At 58.3% G+C, this 16,198-nt stretch overlaps 1 protein-coding gene across 1 annotated transcript in view; it reads right to left on the reverse strand.

Annotated features, from left to right (window-relative positions):
* The window catches only part of Arhgef10l (Rho guanine nucleotide exchange factor 10 like), a 124,642-nt gene extending 110,201 nt beyond the window's left edge, over positions 1–14,441 (reverse strand). The window contains exon 1 of the mRNA XM_047548063.1: positions 14,391–14,441. The gene's annotated coding sequence lies outside the window, so the exon portion shown is untranslated. The remainder of the gene's footprint in view (positions 1–14,390) is intronic.
* Positions 14,442–16,198: the final 1,757 nt, after the last annotated feature.

Raw genomic sequence — 16,198 nt, forward strand, 5'->3', positions numbered from 1 at the left:
CCGCGCGCTCGCTTCCTCGGAAAGGTCCCGGGGCTCGCCGGCGGCCTCTTCGCCTTCCCGGCAGTTCGATCTGGGGTCCCCCACAAGGGGGAGGGTCCCCGGGGCCCGTCCCAGGGGAACGCCCGACTTGGGATGTGCCCCACCTGTGTGGGGGTACTTTGCAGCCTGGCCTCCAGGCAGTAGCCACAGAAGCATCAATACTCCCTATTTGTCAGCCCAGGCATTGGGGACCCCCCGGGCCCAGGGATTTGACGTCCTCTCCCTAAACTGGCAACAACCCGACTTTGCGACCCCAAGGCCCGAGTGCCAAAACTCAGATGAAACTGAGGCTCTGAACTGTGTTTAATCCTCACCCAGCTAGGAAGTGGTGTAACCAAGCTGCAAGCACTCCCCTCCCTTCCAGCCCCAAAGCTGCCAAACCCCGTTACTCCCTCCCAGAATTCCAAAGAGGGCCTCCAGATATGATGCAATTAATTACACTTATCAGGTCATTAATTAAGATTATCCCTGTTGTTGTTAAACACTCCCCCACCACCTCTCTATGGGCAAGGCAATTCACACACAGGCTTATCAGCAATTACTCCTAGGTTGATGATAAGGAGTTCCGCAACCTCCAACCTCCGAAAGGTTCAGGTGCATTTGGTTGAAATCATTGTCAGCCTGTGTTTCTTCATTCAGTACAGCAGAAATGTTTTAATACTCCCTATTTGTCAGGCACCAGCCTCAGGGGCTCCCAAAGAAACAAGGAACCAGGGGGACCCTGGCTCTGCCCTCTTGGCTCTCAGGCTAGGGGACACAGACAGGCCACCATAGTGTAGCAAGACAAGCCGTGCATGGACCATGCTCTCTGAAATCGCCTTATTCATGGGTTTGGTTGCTTGTTTATTGTCTGCTTCCACATGAGAACATAAGCACCATAGAGCTCACCCAGAGAGGAGTCCCAAGCCAGAGGCCGAGGGAACACTAGCTCATAGTACGTAGGCAATAAATATGTGCTGAGAACCTACTGCATTCCAAGTACCATCCTAGGCTCCTGAGAGATGTCAGTGAGGCACAGTCCCCGGGGGAACTCCCATTCCAGGGGCAGATAAAGCATGGCAGGAAAGCAGAGAGGAAACCCTGGGATGCCAGCAAGGTCAAAACAACTATCTGCAGATGTCTGCTGGCCCCAGGGGGGTCATCTTAAATCAGAAGATGAACTTCAGGGTCCTTCTCATAGAGCTAAGCCTGCGTCCCAGCCCTATGTGCCCAGCCTATCAGAAGCTACCCCAAGCCTCTCCTGGCTCATTTTACTTCACTCCTGGGCCTGATCTCTCCGGAGTCCTCCTGCCTGGGACGCCCAAGCCCTCTCTGAGTAGTATTACGTCTTCCCCTCCCTGCTGGAACCATCACAAGATCCGGAAGCCCCAGGTAGCCTCCCAACATGGCCTCCATTGCTCGGGACACCGCGGCACTTAGTGCTTTTGTAAAAAGTGGCTCTGGACACATGCTGATTGGAACCAGCTCGAGGGCAGCTATGATCCAGGATTGAGGGCAGGGGCCAAGCTCCAGACCCCCATTGTGTCCCCAGAACCCAGCACAGACTGGAGGCCCAGTCAACTTTAGAGGACCATAAAGGATTCCAAGCGGACACTCTCAAACCCTCACCCACAGAACCCTCTGGGATCAGGATTGCAAACCTCCAGCTCAGCAAACTGACCGAGCCCACAAAAGCATTGTGTTTGGCTCACAGTGTTGTTGTTGTTGTTGTTATTAATTAGTTACCAACATTAGATAATTGGGAGATTACCCATAAAAGGCCAGATTGCTGGTTTCTCTGAACAACATTGAAGATCTGGTCGTGGGGCCCCACATTCCCACACGATCGCGTTCTGTGGGCCCAACAGCCCACCCAGCCCTGTGCGACCCTCTGACGCTGAGGCCCCTCACCTGTGACTCAGTGTTTGTATGTCATTGTCCCTCTCTGTGTTGACCATGAAGGATCACAGTGTGAGTGCATTCTGGGAACCAGTGAGCGGGCATCACGTGCCTCCGGCGTCCCAGCTCTCTGCCATCTTGCTCTCCTGACGTCACGGCCGCCCCTCTCCCAAGTCCCAGCTCCACATTTGAAGCTCACAGCACAAATGAACATGGCAGGTGTTTCTTGGGTCTCTGTTCAAGCTGCCCGGGAGGCCCCGGGCTTCCCCATCGGACACCATCTAAACTGCCCTTAGGGCTCACAACGTAGATGGCGCCTTCTCAAGGATCTCTCCCGCCCCTTCTGGGCCCCCGGGCTCCCCAAGCATCCGACAGTCCCTCCCCGGTGCGCACCACCTCTGGGTGTGGCCGGGTTCGCCCCATATCCTCCCACAAACCCAGGGTTCACAGAGGCCAGGCTCTGCTGTCCCAGTCAGAGCTTTACCCCAGCACCTGGCCAGGACCCGGTGCAGCTGGAACAATTATCTGCTGAATAGATGAGTGCATGGGTTTCAACAGCCACAAAAGGAACAAAAAGGATTTCTGGGAATGTTTCCATGTCCCAGAACATTCAATTAACCAGAATGACCCACTCACGGAGTATTCTGGGGAGTGCAGGATTGATCACAGAAACACAACCATTAACCATGCATTACATCTGGCTGGGATTCAGGAATCTGTTCTCCCTTATCTCTATCACTGATCTGGGAAGGAGAAGGGGGGAAAGGCAGAGGTGGTATTTTCCACTGGCCAGAGAGATTAAGTGACTTACCCAAGTTTGCTTAGCAAGTTGGGGGCAAAGCCAAGATGGGAACCCAGCGCTCCTGTCTGCCTCCTACAGACCCTCCCTCTCTTCGTCAACCCAGCCCTATAGTGGATGGAAAAGGAAGTGGATGGCTGGGTGCAGAGGTGCCCGCCTGAAATCCCAGCAGCTCAGGAGGCTGAGGCAGGAGGAGCAGAGATTTGAGGCCAGCCTCAGCAACTTGGTGAGGCCTGAAGTAACTTAGCAAGACCCTGTCTCAAAACTTAAAAAGTAAAAAAGGGCTGGGGATGTGGCTCAGTGGTACAGTACGCCTGGGGCTGGGGGCGGCGGGGGGGGGGGGGGGGGGGGCGGGGGGATGAGAAGCTTGACATCCCTGAACTTCCCGTCAAGAGACTTGGTGTGGGAAGAGACCAGACAGAGCCGCTGTCCTCCTGGGGATGGCGTCAGAGTTCTCCAAAACTCCAAGGGGAGATGGGCTGCTCATGCCTAGCAGGTGGCACAGGGACACAGCGCTGATGTCACTGGGCTCTGTGCTGCACCCAGAGGGAAGAAGGATCCTCTTCCGTCTCTATCTCACAGGAGAGGCTCAGTCCCACACGGTCTAACAGGGCGTGCAACTCCTCACTGCTGACATTAGACAAACGTGCTGTTTGGCCCTACAGTATGACAAACAACCACAGTGAGTATTTATAAAAAGCCACCCCGTGCAGGAGGGTGAAGCGTTCACGCCCTGGGGTCCTTCCGCTTTGAAGGCAGGAGTTCCAAACACGAAGGGAGAAAATTGCAGTTTTGGAAATACCAGTACAGGCTCGCTGCTCTGGCCACCGAGAGTGTCAGGAGCAGGGACGACCAACAGCAGTGAGCACCCTTGACAGCCAGATCATGGTTTCTCAAGACCATTCTCTACTAAAAGGAGCCAGGGCTCCTGGGAGAAAGCCTGATTGACAGGGGAATCAAGTAGAGCCCAAAACATACTACGGTGCCAGAAATTTAAATCTGCTCAAACAGTGATTGGAACGTAGCAAAGGGACACAGATCAGCTCAGAGAGGCTCCCTTTAGCCAAACGGAAGGCAATTTGAGCCCCAGGATAAATCCTCATCGCAACGGTAGGAAACCAAAGGTCCGTACTGATGGCAGTCAATAAGATAAACGAGTAAATTGGAAGTTAGGGGCTGGGGTTGTGGCTCAGAGATAGAGCGCTTGCCTAGCATGTGTGAGGCACTGAGCTGGGAGTCTCAGCATCGCATGGAAATAAATGAATGAAATAAAAGTCCCTCAAAAACTAAAAGAAATACAAAATAAATTGGGTTAGGAAGGGATATTTACATAGTCTCAGGTACTTTCCCACAAAATAGCTATTAAACACGGGGTGGGAAAAGCAACTTTACACTAGAGAACCTGGCGGACACCACCAGACCCAAGTGTCAAATCGAGCTAACACGATCACCTGAGGTGACCCAGGGCGGACACAGCATCACTTCAAATACTCCTGACAACAGCACACAACTCACACCATCAGGAGCAAATACCAAATAACCCCAGGTCGAGGGGCATCCCTGTCAATATCCTCCAGAGGTCAAGGTCATGAACATCAAGGAAAGACGGAGGACATTTTCCAGGAGGAAGGAAATGTGAAGACTACATACAGCTTGAGGTTCTGAACGCAATCCGTCTGCTACAAAGGCCACGGTTGGGACCCCTGGCGGAATTTGAGCCGGGTCTGAGATTTCCACACAGCCAGGTGTTGTGAACTTCCTGATTCTGATGGTCGATGGCCGTTCTGCAGGAGCGTGTCCTTGTGTGTGGGAAATACACGCTAAGCGTCCAGGGTGAAGGACGTCAGCTCTTTCCTCTCAGATACCGGGGGTCGGTGGGGGTCAGCAGGAAGCGGCTGCATCGTACACAGACTTCCCCACCAGCCTGAGGTCGTTCCTCAAGTCACCTGACCTGCCCACCAGCCTGAGGTCGTTCCTCAAGTCACCTGACCTGCGTGCACAGCTCAGTTTGCTTCACTCTCTGAGCCTGGGTCTCACCCTGTGTTCACTCGGGGGCGTAAATGACATACCCCGCCTGCAGGAGGGTTCAGAGGAGCAGACGCGGTGTTCTGGAACAATCAGCCCAGCACTGGGCTCACACGCAAAGCCCCACATTCTGAAGGGCTGTGTCCTGCCTCTTTCTCTGTTCGATTCCCACTTCCTGGAAAAGCACCGGCTATGGAGGCAGGTACCCAGTGCCCGGGGGCCGGCTGGGGCTGCAGATGGAGGAGAGGCAGTGTGCAGAGATGGCACTGTGGGGCCAGAGAGCTGGCAGCAGAGGTCCCGGGAGGAAGGCTGCCCCACCTTCCTGGTAACTGCTTCTGAGCTGGTGTCTTAAGCTTCCTTTCATTATGCGTATATCTGTCTTTCCCGAGAGAAGCCCCAAATCTAGTTTCTAACTGAAATCTTTTGATCGTTAATATTGACAACTATTTCACTTCTCTGTGAGGCCAATAGGCCACATGGGCTGATTGCAGGGGTCCTGAAAGCTTGCCCAGAACATGGATGGAGAAACAAGAACGTTCCTTGGTTTGGCAGTCAGAGCACCAAACCACTGTTCACAGCTCTTCTGCTGCTCGTAAAGAGCCTCTGATGAGTCCTGTCGGACCGGCCCCACATACCACGGGGCTCCTCCTCCCAGCAGAGCGGATCGGCTGAGGGGTGGACAGCTGGCCCACCCTGGGCCCCTCAGCTGTTTCTCCCAGGAATCGGAGAGCTGAGAAACTGGGCTGGCAAATGACCACAGACACTAAGGCCACCAGAGGTCGGGCAGAGCAGGGCTGGCCTCTGCCCCACAGCAGATCACATTATCAGGCTGGTCCCTGGGAGTCAGAGCCGCCACGGAGGAGCGGATGAACCCATGGACCAAGGGGGCGGAGTAAAGTGGGAGGAGACAGGCAGAGACCACGACAGCCTGGCAGGTCCCCGGTCAACGTTCACAATAAAATAATAGTAATGAAGATCCAAACGCTTCCCCGGCACCCTCCCCTTCCGCCTCCGTGTGGACACCTCCATCTGCTGACAGCCTGCTAAAGTGAGTGCTTTCACCCCACTTTACAGATGAGGACAGGGAGACACAAGGTCACTCTGTCCCAGCCTCCAGGGTCCGTCAGAGAGAGCCCCCAGGGTCCCCTCCACTTGGACTCCCCCAGGGGGTATTTTTGATCCTCGAAAGCAAAGTAGCCCAGGACAAAGGACGGTTAATGTACAGGTGGGGCTGCGGTCACAGCACAGGGTGACGGGACCGCAGAGGCGCAGGAATCCCAGCCTCCTGCTTCAGCCTCCTGTGCCTCCTGAAAGGGAAAAGGGGGAGGGGGATCAAGGGGAAGGCTCCCCGCAGGGGTGCCTGGGGGTCCGGGGCACCAGAGGCAGCCGCAGGCCCAGCCCCGCAGGCCAGCAGCCTCGCCCACAGCCGGGTCTCTGCAGCCCCCTGGAGGTGAGCCAGCAAGGCGCTGGGGGCCGATGGGGCTTGGACTCCTCAGCCTGGGTCCCCGCCAAGGAGCCCGAAAGGACAGGAGAGAAGGGCTTCACTTCCTGGGGTCAGGTTACTGCCCAGCCAGGCCTCAGGGCGCCAGGCCAGCTCCCAGGCTTAGAGCGGCGGGTCAGCTGACTGCAGGCAGCACCCAGGGCCTGTTCTAGAAGTTGCCACATGGATGAAAGGGGAGGTGGCACTGGCTGCTCAGAGCGGGCGTAGGGAGGCCCGGGGACTCTGTGAGCCTCCAGCCTTGCCAAGCAGACCAGGCAGGCAGGACAGCGGGCAGGGCCGGGCCTGGGGAGAGAGGCCCTGCGCCGCCGGCTCGGAGGCTGAGCAGGGCTGAGTCAGGAGGGCCGGTCCTGCCTGCGACCTGGCACCAGCCCCAGGAACCTTCGCCTTGCCGGGTTTCACCGCCCTGGGCTGGGAGGCTCCTAGGCTCTGGTTCCCCAGATGAAAGCTGCTTTCTAAGAGTCATAAAACCGTCCCCACTCGGAACAATGGGCCCTTATCCGGCCACGTCCTTCACATAAACTCCCATTAGCGATGCACCAGAAGCTGCAGGCAGGAGTGTTATAGACTGGCTTTTTGGATCCGCCCCAGCGCTCAGTAACATCCACTCCCTCGGCCTCCTGGGAGGCTGCACCCCAGCCCTCCCACTGACAGGCCTACTGTGCACCACGCCCCCAGGCAGCCCTCCAGGAAGGTGGCTTTGTCCTGCTTTATGAATAAACAAACTGTAGCCCAGAGAGGTTAGGTGACTTTCTCAGGGTCACGCAGCGGGACTGATGGGGTTGAAATCAGTCTGTACTCCTGTCCCCAGACCATGTGGCCTCATTAGGTTAGGATGAACCAATTCCTTGCCTAGGGCTCCTGAAAATTAGCCCCCTCGGAGACCCTAATAGGCCTCCACCGGGCGTGCCTGTTGACCTGCCCACAGGCCAGCAGGGGCACAGTGGGGTGGTCACTTCAGGAGGGACGCAGCCCATAAAGGTGCCAGGGGCTGGAGCCACTGTCTGGTTCCAGAATCTCCCTGCAGTGAGTCAGCATGGATCAGACACCCCACTAGAGACCTGGCACACGTTCAATGGTGATCTCCAAGTGCACAGGAGCTGGAAGGGCCCTGGGGACAAAACTAGCATATCCTGTCCCCTCGGTCCCAAGGGGACCACCCAGGGCCCCCTTTTTGAACCCAGGGGCAATTAACCCTGAGCCACAACCCCAGCTTTTTTTATTTGAGACAGGGTCTTGCTAAGTCGCTTACGGCCTCACTAAGTTGCTGAGGCTGTCTTTGAACTTGGGATCCTCCTGCCTCAGCCTCCCCAGCAGCAGGCGTGCCTGGACGTTTCCTTTCCTCCCCTGGAGCTCCGTCCAGAGCCACGTCTCTGACCCCTGCACCGCCCAGCCTCCCGAGCTGCTGGCAACTTGCCAGACACCTGCCCCTGTGCCTGCAGGGATCCTGCAGCTCGTCCACCCTGAGACGCTCCGGCTCCTGACTGGGCAGAGCAGACAGACGCAGCAGCCACCCAGGCTCCTCTGCAGAAGCCCTCAGACCCACGCCAGTGCCACTGGCATGGCCAGCTCCCACGGTCCCTTGTGCAAGCGATTTGCTCACAGGCTGCCCCACCCGGAGAAGCTGGCGCTTGGGGCCTGCCCTATGTCGCCATCCCTGTCACCTTGTCCCCCGGCTCCCAGTACTGGGGATTGAACCCGGGTGCTCTACCACTGAGCTAGGTCCCCAGGCCTTTTTACATTTTAGTTTGGGACAGGGTCTTGCTAAGTTGCCCAGGCTGGCCTCAAACTTGCTATCCTCCTGCCTCAGCCTCCCAGGTTGCTGGGATTACAGGTGTGCGCCACTGCACCAGCTCCCTGTTACCTTCTATTGCTACAAGGACACACAGCCTGCCCAGAGTAGCTCATGTGTGCGATGGCTACGTAGAGCCAGGCCCCCTGATGGGTGGTCACCTCCTCCTCCTGACCGTTCTCCTGGCTCACACTTATTAAGCACTCGCCGGGTGCCAGGTGCTGGGCCAACTTTACTTGCATCATCTCATCAAAGCCCAGTAATCCAGGGAGGCAGGTGCTACTGCCACCCAGCTGCAGACGAGGAGCTCGCAAAGGTGCTGGGGCCACAGCGCTGGTGCTGGTGCTTGTTAATCACCTGCCTGTCCAGTCGCCTGTCACCACTGATGGCAGGACTGTGTCTGCTTTGCACAGTTATATCCCCAGAATCCAGTGCCTGGTGCTGAAAGGCACTTGATAAACAGTCTTTGGATGGATGGATGGATGGACAGACCTGATGGATTTGTTGAAGGAAGGAAGGAAGGAAGGGAGGGAGGGAGGTAGGGAGGCAGGAAAGAAGGAAGGAAGGGAGGAGGGAGGGAGGGAGGGAGGGAGGAGAATAGAAAAGTAAATGGTGGATGATGAATGGATGGGTGGATGGATGGATGGGTGGTGAATGGACAGATGGGTGGATGGATAGATGGGTGGATGGACACATGGGTGGATAGGTGGATGGAGGGATGGGTGGATGGATGGGTTGATGGACAGATGGATGAGTAGGTGGATGAACAGATGGGTGGACAGATGGGTGAATGGGTGGACAGATGGGTGGACAGATGGGTGGATGGGTGGACAGATGGGTGGATGACTAGATGGATGGACAGATGGGTGGACAGAAGGGTAGATGGCTAGATGGATGGACAGATGGGTGGATGGGTGGGTGAATGGGTGGATGGATGGGTGACTGGATGGGTAGATGGAGAGATGGGTGGGTGACTGGATGGGTAGATGGAGAGATGGGTGGGTGGCTGGCTGGATGGACAGATGGGTGGATGGATGGACAGATGGGTGGATGGGTGGATGGATGGCTGGGTGGGGGGTGAAAGAATGATAAATGAATGACTGTAACTGGAAAATACGAGGATAAGAACTAGTGGGACACAACTCTTGGACGCCTGGCCACTCCCCAGCAAGGGGGGAGGGAGCTGGATGTGTTTTCGGCAAGGATTCCAGGGCCAGCAGAGAGGAGTCTGTTGGTGTCTAGGGGCAGGGAAAGGAGCGATGAGTGTGGTGAACCCTGAGATAGTTTAATGAAAGCGGCGGAGCGTGGAGTCTGCGCGGCCAAATCCTCTCCCAGCCGCTACCACCCTGCCAGGGAATTTCATCTGCTCGACCCCGGGTTCCACGTCTCCAGATGAGGCGGGGGTGCAGGGGCAGGGGGCACGTAAAAGGTGCCCGTGCTGCAAGCTCTGGTCTCGTCGCTCCAGGTGGGGCCTGGGAGCAGAGCTGGTCCACCCGACCCTTTCCCTGCCGGCTCCCGGTCATCTGGACTATAGTTTATTTCAGAGACCTCGGGCTGACCCACGAGTCCTCCTACCTTGTGAATTCTGACCAGTGGCTTCAGCCACCAGATTCTGGGGTGACATCAATGGGAAGAGTCCTCCCGCCACTATTCCCTGGGCAGAGCTGGGGCTTCCCAGTTTCCTGTGGGGGAGGCCAGACTCGGGGATGAAACACCCCAGCAGTCCCAGGCGAGCAGGCCTCGAGGCCTGTGGCCCGATTTCATAGTTTACAGAACAACTTTAAGAAAGAGAAAGAGCTGGGTGCGATGGTGCACGCTGATAATCCCAGCAATTCTGGAGGCTGAGACAGGAGGATCACAAGTTCGAGGCCAGCCTCGGCAGTTTAGTGAGACTCTGTTTTAGAAACAAAAAGCGGGGAGGGGAGCTGGGGATGTAGCTCAGGAGGTTCAACACCCAATACCAAAAAAAAAAAAAAAAAAATCATGGGGAGAGAGAGAAGAAAGACAAAAGACTCGGAAGAACCCTGTGACCCCGGCCCCTCTTAGAGACCGCCACCTGTCTGAAGGGGACCCATCCCAGTGACCCAGGACACACCGGAGGCATTCTGGAGCTTGTCCATTTGCCAGAGACAGGGCACTAGGAAGGCTCTGGTGCCATGGCCGGCTCTTCCCTTTATTGAGCACTTACTGTGTGCCAGGGTTAGTGACCATTCCAGAACTACTCCACCCTCTACGAGCTCGGGAGGCCCGGCCTCCTTTGCAGGTGCATAGATGAAGACAGTGACACCCAAGCCCATAACAGCAAAGGCCCAGAGCTGGGAGCTGAGCCCAGAGGTGGGAAAGACCTGAGGGCCTCGCACCCCACAGATGGACCGGCCCCCAGAGCCGACATCCGGGGTTTATTCCAAAGCTTGGCCCCTCGAGGAGAAGCGTGTTTCTGTAGAGATCACTCCAGTCTAGGCCAGCCCCAACCAGAAGCCGAATTCCCCCACTTCCTGGGCTTTGTGGCCATGCAGGGAGGGGAGAGGGAGGGAGAGCGGCCCGGAAGCCCACAGGGCAGGGGTGGGGGTGCCCGGGAGCAGTCAGAGATGTTCAGAGCTGAATGACAGGAGCCAGCCTCTCCTTCCAGGAGGGGAAGCAGGCCCAGAGAGGGCAAGGGTGTGCACAAGGTTGCAAAGGGCACGATGGGGGCGGGGAGGGGACTCCAGGCCCAGGTCCCTCCCCCACCGCGGCTGGACTCCAAGGAGCCCTGACATTGGAACCTCTTTTATCAGAAGGAAAAAGTGCTTATCAGATCAAAAGTGCTCAGTGGGAGAGAAAGGGGGAGAGAGAAGGAGCTGGGCAGGGAGCCCCAACCCTCCGCCCCCTCCCTCTGCTGGGCGTCACGTGTCCCTGCGTGGCTGTGGCCTGGCAGGGCCAGGAGGAGCGACCAGGGATCCCTGCACAGCAGGTTGCATGTGGCCTAGAGAGCTGGCTCCCTGTGTTCCTGTCCCTTGGAACAAGGGCAGCCTCTGTTCTCAGACAAGAAGGGTCAGGGAGGGGTTCTCCCTGGCTCCCCCGGAGGGCGAAACGGGAGGAGGCCCGTGACTGGACCTGAGGACTCACCCTGGGAGGCACCGGCCGCCTGCCAGGGACCCACCTGCTCTGCTCCTGGGACTGTCCCAGGAGTCTGGCCTCCTGGAATCCGAGGGGTCTGGGTCTCAAACCCTGCTCACCTCTCGGCACCTGGACACCCCTCTCCCAGGAGCTCGTGCTGGTGGGGGCGCTCGCTCCTGGGGCTGTGCAGACAGGCTTCGGATGCCCGCTCCCACCTGCTGGGCCCGTGACGGGCGAGTTCGGCCTCAGCTCCCCACCCTGGCGCGGCTGTTTCTGCCTGTCGGGGTCCTGAGGGTTAAAGCAAAGCTCTTGCAGTCCCCGAAGGCCTGGCGACCCTGTCGGGCCGTTACTTCCCTGTATGTCCAGGTTTTAAGGACGTTCCCAGCCACGACTTCACGGGCCTGGTGGGACATAGGGACAAAATGATCGGCCCCTCACCCCGCTGGGGGCCCAGGAGGTTACGTGGCTTCCTGAGGTCCCAACAAGACCAGAAACCCCTGCGGCCCCATCCAGCCCAGAGGCGCTGAGTGGGAAGGGACAAAATCAGAGGCCAACCAAGCCAGTGGCCACCTGAGAACATAATGTGTCACCTCGGGCAGTGCCTTGGGGTAAGAGCAGCTTCAGGCCTACTGTGGATTTCAGTGCCACTGACCAGCTGTGCAACCCCGGACCAGAGACTTCACCTCTCTGAGTCTCAGCTTCCCCGCCTGTGCGACGGGGGTTGTCAGGAGACTAGGCAAGCCGTGGTCTGCAGGAGGCCAGGCACCACGCTCGGTACTTGGTGATGACCAAGAGAGGGAAGTGTGGCCGCAGTGCCGGCAGCTGACATCACTGGGATACTGCATTGTCCCTAGGAGAGGGGCACAACGGGGCCACCTCAGCCACCTCCTGTCCACACGACTGTCGTGGAGAGGAAGTCCTGGCAGGAGACGTAGGGGACCCTTCTCTTATCTCCCAGCAGGTAGGGTGAGGACAGGGCCAGACCTGTCCCTCCCAAGACACCCTGTCTTCAGTCAGCTCTCCATTACTATAACAAACTACCTGAGATAACCAAAATAAAAAAGTGAGAAGTTTATTTTGGCTCACGGTTTTGAGGTTTTGGTTCATGGTTGGTTGGGCTCAGCTGGAAGGAACCCACTCAGAGGAACTCAGAACTCAGTCCCCAGGGGGACAGAGAGAGGTGGTGGCCCCCTGTAGAGCCCTGATTCAGGGGTTGAATGCTGGCAAGGAATACCCCCACCCCCGCCCCAATAGCTCTGCTCCAGAATTCTCTGGAGAAAAGAGCAGAGAGGAGGAGCCAGCCTGGGTGTGTAGCACATTCTGTGAAGTCCAGGAGGGGAGGTCTGACTCCGCCGTCTCTCTGCTGTGTGACCTCAGACAGGGCACCGACCTCTCTGAGCCTCTGCCACTCGACTGTGGGAACAGTCATTATGGGGACAGCCCAGCTCCCCGGCTGTCGTGAGCACCCTCAGGACAAGGGCCACCAGCTTGCTTTGTAAACTGTGAAGCACTTGGGATGAGGCACGGCCCTCGCTGGTGATGGAATGCCCCTTAACAGACAAGACCCTGGGCCAGCTGCTCGTAACCTCCACACACACACCTGGGAGTCGTTGGCCACTGGATCTGCCGAGGAGGTGGGCAGGTGAATGGACAGACAGGCACACACTCACCTACATGTCCACCTTGCAGTCTCAGCCCCACCGTGACCACAGGACCCCGTCCCTGGTGAGCCCCATCCCTACGTTGCAGTAGCGGAGGGAGCAGCCAGTTCAGTTGGACTCTAGAACCAGAGTTGCCTGGGTTCAAGTCCCAGCTCCCCTCTTTCCAATCTGTGTGACCTTGGGTAAGCTACTTAACCTCTCTGTGCCTGGTTTCTCAATGATAAAAGAAGAGTGATAAGAATAATACTGATCTCAAGAGGGTGTCGGAGGGTTACAAGCGTTAATATATGCACCGCGCTTTGTTAGCGAAATACCTGGCACAGAGCAAATGCCCGGCGAGTTTTGGATTATGGGTCCCTGGACCTCAACCACACAAGCCAAGAGGCTGCCTCCAAAGTAGCGAGCTCTCCATCACTGGAGATGGTCAAGCTGTGGCTCATCCACCACCTGCCAGGGACCCGGCCAGGACCCCCAGGCGACCTTTAGAACGCCTTCCCGCTGAGCCCGGAATCCCCTCCTGTGAAATCGCAAGGGCCGCCAGCGTGGGAGGGGGCGGCCTGGGTGGGAGGGGGCCTCCAGGTGGGAGGGGACCGCCAGGGTGGGAGGGGGCCTCCAGCATGGGGGGGGGGGCGGCCAGGGTGGGAGGGTCCTCCAGGGTGGGAGGGGGTGGCCAGCATGGGAGGGGGCCTCCAGGGTGGGAGGGGGCCGCCAGCGTGGGAGGAGGCGACCAGGGTGGGAGGGGGCGGCCAGCGTGGGAGGGGGCCGCCAGCGTGGGAGGGCGCGGCCAGGGTGGGAGGGGGCGGCCAGCGTGGGAGGGGGCCTCCAGCGTGGGGGGGGTGGCCAGGGTGGGAGGGGTCCTCCAGGGTGGGAGGGAGCCTCCAGCGTGGGAGGGGGCCTCCAGGATGGGAGGAGGAAACCAGGGTGGGAGGGGGCCTCCAGCGTGGGAGGGGGCCTCCAGGATGGGAGGAGGAAACCAGGGTGGGAGGGGGCCTCCAGCGTGGGAGGGGGCCTCCAGGGTGGGAGGGGGCGGCCAGGGTGGGAGGGGGCCTCCAGGGTGGGAGGGGTCCTCCAGGTGGGAGGGCGCGGCCAGGGTGGGAGGGCCGGGAGAAACCGGAGCGGGCGTGGAAGGGCGAGGAGCGGGGCAGGCACGGCCAGCCTCCACGCCAGCTCACCGGTGCGCTGGACTTACTCCCAGTCCTCGGCCTGGGTCCCCGCTGTGACCCGAGCCTCCAACTGGGTGAGCTGAGGCCATCCTGCGCTGTCACCCTCGGACTCCATGACCCTCCGCAGGGAGCTGGGATTTCCCAGGACACGCCCTTGCAGGCTCCCTGGGCTCTCCTCGCCCCACGTCGCCCCGACCTGCCTGCTGGCCAGAGGTCAGGGTCATGGCCACCGAGGAGGCCGCCAGCACAGATTTACCAAGCCCCCCACAAGGCATCCCCAAACCCCACTGCCACCAGGAAGGGAGCAGGGCGTCACTGGGCTGGGAGCCCAAGGATGTCACCGGCGCAGAGACCCCACCACCAGCACCAGAGGGCCAAGGGATCCTCTGCCCACTCGGCAGGGGCCGGAGGGGGTGGGTTTCAAAGGAAGGCAGCTGACCTGGATCCCAGCCGTCCAGTCGCGGGCCTCAGAGAAGGCAGGACCGCCGCGCAGCAGCTGGCAGAGCGCGCAAAGGCCCAGGGGTGGGTACGCCACTCGCAGGCCGAGCGGCTGCAGACCAGGTGTGTGAGTCACTCACCCGCCAGACCTGCCAGACGGGCCGGCGTGCAGGCGGCAGAGGGAGGCAGGACTGGAGGCCAGGATGTGGCCCTGGCCCAGCAGAGCCAGGCCGAGCCCGACTGGGCTGGGCCAGGTTGGGCCGTCCATCCGCCGACACTGGAGGCCCAGGAAGCCGGTGGGGTGAGGAAGGGCGGAGCTTGGATGCAGCAGGGGGATCCTTGGGGCGGGGTGGTGCTGAGCGGCGGGGACTTCACAGGACCCAGGCTCGGGGGACCTCCACCTCGCCGTGGGCCAGGACTCTGGGACCCAGGGAACGCAGACGGGGACACGCAGGCACTGAAGCTGGAAAGACCCCGGGCTTGAGTCCCAGCTGTTGCCAGGGCCGCTGTGTGACTTCCTCTAAGTGGTCTTGTCTCTGAGCCTCAGTCCCCTCCTGGTTAAACTGGGATAGTAAGGACGGTTCTTAGCTGGAGAGTTGTCATGGGAATGAAATGGGACTGTGTAAGGAAGGGGCTCCTGGGACGACAGTGACGGTGGCTCTGATGACAAGGCACCTCTTCAGGGCAGCAGGGTGAGCCCTGCGGGAGCCCAGCCTGGTCTACCTTCTGTGGTCAGTGTCCAGCAACCCCCAATTTCACCAACATCTGAGTTGATTAAGAGCAACAGTGTCCGGACATCAGGAAAATGTCATTAAATTACAAACACACTGCCCATCCAAGGTACCCCAGAAAAGCCAGATCGGGGACACAGAAGATCCATCATCCCAGGCCCTTGAGATTCTCGCAGTGCACCTGTAATCCCAGCTATTGGGGAGGCCGAGGCAGGAGGACGGACAGAGGCAAGTTTGAGGCCAGCCTCAGCAATAGAAAAACCCTGTCTCAAAATAGAATAAAAGGGGCTGGGGAGAGAGGTCAGTTGGTAGAGTGCTTGCCTTGCATGCGCAAGGCCCTGGGTTCAATCCCCAGCACCAAAAAAATTTAAAAAATTAAAAATAAAATATAATATAATTAAAAATGAATAAAATAAAAAGGGATGGGAATAGCTGAAGGGGCGAGCACCTGCCTAGCAGGCACGAGGCCCTGGCGCCATCCCCAGCACGGCCACAAACAAACAAATAAATAAAGCAATTCCTTAATTAAAAAGCAGGTAGACCAGCAGCGTGGGGAGCCACACTCTGCTAGGACACAGCAATCAAAGCCTCAGGAGCTTAGGTCAAGGTCAGAGGACAACAAACCTTGGGTCAAATTGGGTCCATCCCTGTTTTCATGAGTCAAGTTCACCTTTGATGGTGTCTTGCCACAGCGGCTCTGGGGGTGCACAGCGAGGCTGAGCAGCCATGGGGACCACAGAGCCCACAAAGCCCAAGATGCTCCCCGCCAGGCCCTCGGGGGGCTGCCTCTGGACTTAGATGACCCCACAGGCTCTCTCCACACCGGGAACCCTCCCTGAGCCTCTCCACAGAGACCTCACAACAGACAGGGAAGCCAGGCTCCTGAGCAACGGCTGCCCAAGTGCACAGAGTCTGCAGCAGGTGCTTTTATTTATTTCTTATTTTATCATTATGATTATTATTAATATTTTTGGTTCTACAGATTGAACCCAGGGGTGCTCTACCACCGAGCTACATCCCAGCCCTTTTGATTTCTGATTGTGAGACAGGGTCTCGCTGAGTTGCTCAGGCTGGTCTT

This window comes from Sciurus carolinensis, chromosome 1 (assembly GCF_902686445.1).
Source record: "Sciurus carolinensis chromosome 1, mSciCar1.2, whole genome shotgun sequence".
In the NCBI taxonomy this organism is placed as follows: domain Eukaryota; kingdom Metazoa; phylum Chordata; class Mammalia; order Rodentia; family Sciuridae; genus Sciurus; species Sciurus carolinensis.